This window comes from Notamacropus eugenii, chromosome 4 (genome assembly GCF_028372415.1).
Source record: "Notamacropus eugenii isolate mMacEug1 chromosome 4, mMacEug1.pri_v2, whole genome shotgun sequence".
In the NCBI taxonomy this organism is placed as follows: domain Eukaryota; kingdom Metazoa; phylum Chordata; class Mammalia; order Diprotodontia; family Macropodidae; genus Notamacropus; species Notamacropus eugenii.
In genome coordinates, this window is record NC_092875.1 from 215,369,475 (window position 1) to 215,375,862 (window position 6,388).

General features: G+C 34.2%; 1 pseudogene; it reads left to right on the forward strand.

Moving 5' to 3' along the window:
• Positions 1–576: 576 nt before the first annotated feature.
• Positions 577–916, forward strand: LOC140498341 (methionine-R-sulfoxide reductase B1-like; annotated as a pseudogene).
• Positions 917–6,388: the final 5,472 nt, after the last annotated feature.

The window sequence follows — 6,388 nt, forward strand, 5'->3', positions numbered from 1 at the left end:
TTGATACTCGTTTGTACGTGTGTGTGTGTGTGGGTGGGTGTGTGTGTGTGGTACGTATGTTCATTTGAGTCCCTTAACTAAGAGACATAATGCTAATTACTTGAGCAGAAGTTTCTCTCAGGGATTAGATAAATCTATAAATGGTGATCTTTTTGCTTTCTAGTTTCTGTCATTTTATACCCCACTATCTAAAGATCTAGTATTATTTTAACCCCTCCTTCAGGGTTCTTCACTACTCTTTTCATTACTCTTTCACTACTCTTACTTCACTACTATGTCTAGGCTATCTGGTAATGATTCCAACCCCCATCGATGGTGTTCAAGTGTAGAAGGATGTGTACCTTGTATCCTGGTTCCATTTAATAATCAGATTAGCTTTTACAAAGGAGCATTTAGTTCCCCAAAAAATGTAATAACAAATATATAAATGTAATACATCTATACATAATACATGCAATGAGAACATTCATATTGTCTTCTAATTTATCAGTCATGTCCTATTTGTATTGCCTAGTTGTTGCCTTTATAACTTCATATAATACTTTGGGAGCCTCAGTCAGTGTAGATGTTTGTGCTATGTCTTTCTGCTCTTTTTAGTGGAGAGCTTTTCCAGAACCACTTATCTAGATCTGTGTCAAACATGGCTTTGAGCTCTTTTCCAGTCACTCAAAGTATCAACATTCTTCTCTGTGGCCAGCCTTCACTGAGACAATACATGCTAACAGTGTGTCAAAGCATCCAGAGTTTGGTCAGCCACAAGCCTTAAAGGTGTCCTGTGACAAGTGTGACAACGGCCTGGGTCATGAGTTTACCCAAACAAGGACCAAAGAAGGGCCAGTCCTGCTTCTGAATATTCAGTAGCACACTGCAGTTCAATCCTAAAGACAATAAAACTTCAGCTCCAAAGGGAAAGTAATTTGGCAGTATATACTGCCCAATACTGGTTATAGACACTGCAACCAATTTACTTTGTTGTCATTGATTGGAATTGGAGTTCATAAAAATTCAGACTGGTGGACTGAGAGGCTGCTAAAGAAAATACAAAGGTCTGAAAATCAGAAGATTCTATCTGTAGAGCTGGAGGGGACCTATGAGGACATGTTGTTCAACCCCTTCCTCACAGTGGAGACAAGGAAAGGCAAGAGAAGTAAACTGAACTGAAGAAGTCCAGACAAGTGATGATAGAGACAGGAGTTAAACCAGATGCTCTGAATTCAAATTCAACACATTGTCCAAGGTTCTAGGCTGCTTATTCTCATTTCTTTTAGATAGGTTCTATTTAGAAAAGGGCTAATATTTAGGGAATGGGCAGAATTAGTAAAAACTCAATGATAAACCTCCACCTATTGCCTCAATTCTGCAGAGCTGAATTAGAATGTGTTTGTTTTTTTCTTTTGCTTTTTAATGTGAGCTATTAAATCCCAAGTTCATAAAACTTAGATTTTCCTATACTTTTGACCATGAGGAGATAGAATTCTTTTTCTGTTTAATCTCATCATATTTTTTTATCAGCATGCCCTCTTGCCTCCTGAGGTTCCAAATGATGATCTTCTGAACTTCATGTGGTCTAGTTTTGAAATAGAGTTTGATTGACTTTGAATAGTATACACCAGATTTCCACAAAGCTTTAGTAAAGAATGCAAATCCTGGAAATTTCATCCTGTTATTTTGGTTTGGGGTCACAGTACAAATTATCATTTTTAAACTTCTGTAAGATGTCCATGGTGATGAAGGTTAGTGACCAGGTCAGAAAACAGGCCAGATTTTATATTTGCATACAGTAGATTTTAAAGATAGATTTTAAAATGTTTCACTGGAACTTGTGCTTCTTGGGCTTATGAAACACATAGTTGGTCAATTACTCTGAATGTGGAAAGGGCTCCTTCCTTTACTACATTTAAGCATTTTGTCCTTCCATCTTTTGCTTGGTACCACCCTTATTTTAATGTTCAATTTTCATCTCTCTGGCAGAGAGGGAAAAAGTCTCATGAATTTTTTTGTCTCGTCAATTCCCATAGACAAACTAGAGAGAATACCCTTCAGTTTACAGTTTCCAAGACACATAATGTTCCTTGTCAGTGTTAGTGATCCAAGAATGCCAAGTCCCTCCTTTATTAATAAGAATAACACATTATAGTCCTGTTGACACAATCAGTGTAAAGTTCTTAGAAATGATGAGTCATAAATGTTAGATACTGGTTCATTTTCAACAAGGAGGTTATCCATCATTATGGCTCCCATGCGCTTCATAACTTCTGTATATTTGTGACCTTTTCACAAGAAAGAGATGATACAGAGCAACGTGTGTCATCCTTCAAAAGACTTTTTTTTTTTTTTTTTTTACCATTTTGTTATCCTAGTAGAGGCAGTCTCAGAGACGAGGGTCTCTGATTTAGAGACAAAGATCTTTGTCCCAAATTCAACTGTGACATTTACTAGCTGTGTGGGCAAGTCACTTTACCTCTCTGAAGCTCTGGCAACTCTGTAAGACTCATCTTGCTAAGTTAAACCCAGCTGGTGTGAGAGTTCTATACCCATAAAATCACAGCTCCTTGAAGTATCCTCCTGTTTTCTTTGTCTATGTGACAATGATTGGACAAAAAAATAAAAATTCATATCGTTGTTGAAAAAACATGTTGTAGAATAAAAGTATGCATCATTTTGGAAAAAATAACTTCATATGAACATACACAGAGTGATACATTTCACCTGTAAACACAAACACAACACACACATACAACCTTCCTGTGTATACTTCTATTTATCAGTTATTTCTCTGAAGGTGGATACTATCTGTGTTTATAGATCATTTCAAATTGATTTGAATATTTGTAATATTTAGAATAGCTTAGTTGTCAATAGATATTCTAGCAATATTGCTCTTACTGTATATAATGTTCTCTTGTTTCTGCTCATTTCACTCTTCATTATTTCCTACAAATCCTTCCAAGTTTTTTTCTAAAATCACTTGCTCATTTTTTCCTGTAACACAATAAATAATATTCCATCACAATCATAAACAACTTCTTTAGCCATCCCCCAGCTGATAAGCATCCTCTCAATTTCCAGCTCTTTGTCACCACAAAGAAAGCTGCTATAAATATTTTAGAACACGTAGATTCTTTGTTCTCTGATCAACTTGGGAAACAGACCAAGTAGTGGAATTGCTCAGTCAAAGTGTATAAGCAGTTTTAAAACTCTTTGGCTATAATTCCATATTGCTTTCCAAAATGGTTGGATCAGTTCACAATTCCACCAACAATGAATTAGTGCCCCATTTTTTCCACATTTCATTTAATTAAACACAGCTTTGATTTCTTCATTCCAAAACTGTCTGTTCATATCCTTTGACCATTTATCAATTGGAAAATGACTTGTAGTCTCATAAATTTGACAAAGTTCTCTACATACTTGAAATATGAGACCTTTATCTGAGAAACTGTCTATAAAATTTTTTCTCTCAATTTTCTGCCTCCTTTCTAATCTTTGTTACATTAGTTTTATTTGTACAAACACTTTTTTTTTTTTAATTTAATGTAATATCAGCCATCGGGCTCTCTATGTCTTGATCATTCTTAAATTCTTCTATTGTTAAGTCTGATAAGTAGTAGGTTCCATGTTCTTCCAATTTACTTGTAATATCTTCCATTATATCTAGGTCATGTATTTATTTTAACCTTATCTTGGTATATAGCATAAGATATTGTTCTACATTTAGTTCCTGGCAGACTGCTTTCCAGTTTTCCCAACAAGTTTTACAAAATAGTGAATTCATATCCCCACAGATTAAATCTTTACATTTATGAAACATAAGATTATTATAATCATTTACTACTGTGCATTATATGTCTACTCTGTTCCCCTGATGCACCTTTCTGTTTCTTAGCCAATGCCAGATAGTTTTGATAATTAGCACCTTATAATATAGTTGAAAATCTGGTACTATTAAGTATCTTTCCTTTGCATTTTTAAATTAATTCCTTTGATATTCTTGACTTTTGTTCCTCCAAATGAATTTTGTTATTAATGTTAATAATTTTTAAAATTTAATTTGGATACTATTGAATAAGTAGATTAATTTAAGTGGAGTTCTCATTTTTATTATATTTCCTTTTCCCACTCATGAGTAATTTCTATTTCTCCAATTATTTAAATCTGACTTTATTGGTTTAAAGTGTTTTATAATTATGTTCGTGTAGTTCCTGGGTTCTCCTGGCAGGAACATTCCAAGCTACTTTATGTTGCCTACAATTATTTTAAATGAGTTATCTCTTACTACTTTTTCTTGTCGGGTTTTGTTGGTGACATAGAGAAATGCTGATGGTCTACGTGGGTTGATGTTTTATGCTGCTACTTTGTTAAAAGTATTAATTGTTTTAACTAGATTTTTACTTGAATCTCCAGTATTTTCCAAGTATATCATTATATCATCTTCAAACAAACAAACAAGCAAAAAAAAACAACGTAAAAGACCAGAACTGAATAGAAAATTTTACCTACAGTGAAGGGATTTAATATGGTCAAACTACTTCTTATGTAGGAAAACATTATCTGCAGATCTCTTTAAGGATCAAACACAGGATTGGGTGGGGATATGTTTATGTGTTGCTATCTGCTGAGAGGTCAGTCTGGCCTAAGACTACCTTAGAGTAAGGAAAGACTAAGTTCATATCCTACTTTTGACCTAACATCTATTTGTTTCTAGAATCTGGCCAAGTCACATAATTTCTTAGTGCCCCACAGAAACTCCCTAAGATTCTAAATTGCAGAATGAGTGCTGTTCTGCATTGTTCTGGAGTGAGGGAGAAATTTGCTTACAGTAAACCCCAGTGCCAATGAGATGATAAGCCTAACCAAAATTAGCCTCTATTACATTTGTGACTGAGAGTCATCCAGATCCCTGCATGAAAACTTTAGAAATAAGAGATTATTTTTCCTGGTACACTTCTTTAATTTGGGGTGTATGAGAAAGTGAAAGAGTTCTGGACCTGTACTCAAAGGACTTGGGCTTAATTCCCTACTTTTCCTCTCTGTTTTTCATTTTTAATTTCTGTAAAAGTAAGACGATTTGGACTTGATAAACTACAAGGTCTGCTTCCAGCTCTAAATCTATGAACTCTAATTGTTTGAATGTTCCTTCTTAAAGCTAAACTCTTCTTACCATTTATTAAAATTTTAATGCTTCCACTTCAAATGTTATATTTTTGAGTTTTGGAATCATATAGAATACATCTAATTTGTCAAATAATTAGCTGTGTATCTTTGTAAGTTTATTAAATTTTCTGGTTAACTTTTTCACTATCAATAAAATTAGGCACCTGATGAGATCATCTTTAATGTATCTTTCCAAAGGTTACAATACTATTATTCTATTATTAATCTCCATAAACGTAGAGACTATATTCTCTAAACTTTCTATCTCCTCTTATGCCTACGATATGGATTTGAACATGGGAAGATAGGAAGATAGATAGCTAGATAGAAACATAGATAGATAGATAATGTTGTGAATGAATGGTGACAATAAGTGCTTAAAATATTTGAAAAAAATTCATAATCTTATAATTTCAGGGTTAGAACATACTTCTGAAGTCATCTATCCTAATTTGTTCCCCAACAGAAATTCTTTCCCCCCACTACAACATTGCCAATAGTTGATGATCTAGTGCTGCTTGAGTACCAGCAATGAGGAGGAATGATAGTTATTCATTAACAGGTTGAATTGTTCAAAAGTTTTTCCTAATATTATGCCAACATGGTTCCTCTGCTCTGCATGTTTAGTTTTCATCCAGAATTGAGTACAATAATCCACTTGAGGTCTGACCTTAAAATAGTATGATGGGACTATTAACTTCCTCATTTTATCTACACATCACATCACTGTTAATGGAGCTGAATGTCACATGAGTGTTTTTGACATTTGTCATGCAATTGACTAGCACTGATATGAGATATTGGATATTAGAATCCACTGGTGATTTTCACAGGAACTCTTTCCTATTACCATTCCGAATTGTGAAGTTGAATTTTTTTAGATCAAGTACAGGATTTTTTTCTATTTATCCTGTCAAAGTAGATGTTTTTAAATCAGGTCTATCACTCTAGAACTTTATTGATTCTGTTATCCAAACTTGTTTTCCATCCATCCCAGTGTCATGATATCTGAAAATTTCATAAATATGCCATCATCCAAGTCCTTCATAAAAATGTTATGTGAAGATCAGTGCAATCAAAGGGGTGATCCCAAGACCACTACAAAAGGGATCACTTGCCAGTGTCTCATCCTGTTGTGGCTAATTTTTCTTCTCCCCTCTTAAATCTATAGAAGAAATCACTTCATTTAGCCTTACACCACCTTGGTCAAGATTGTAGACACATTATTTAGGAA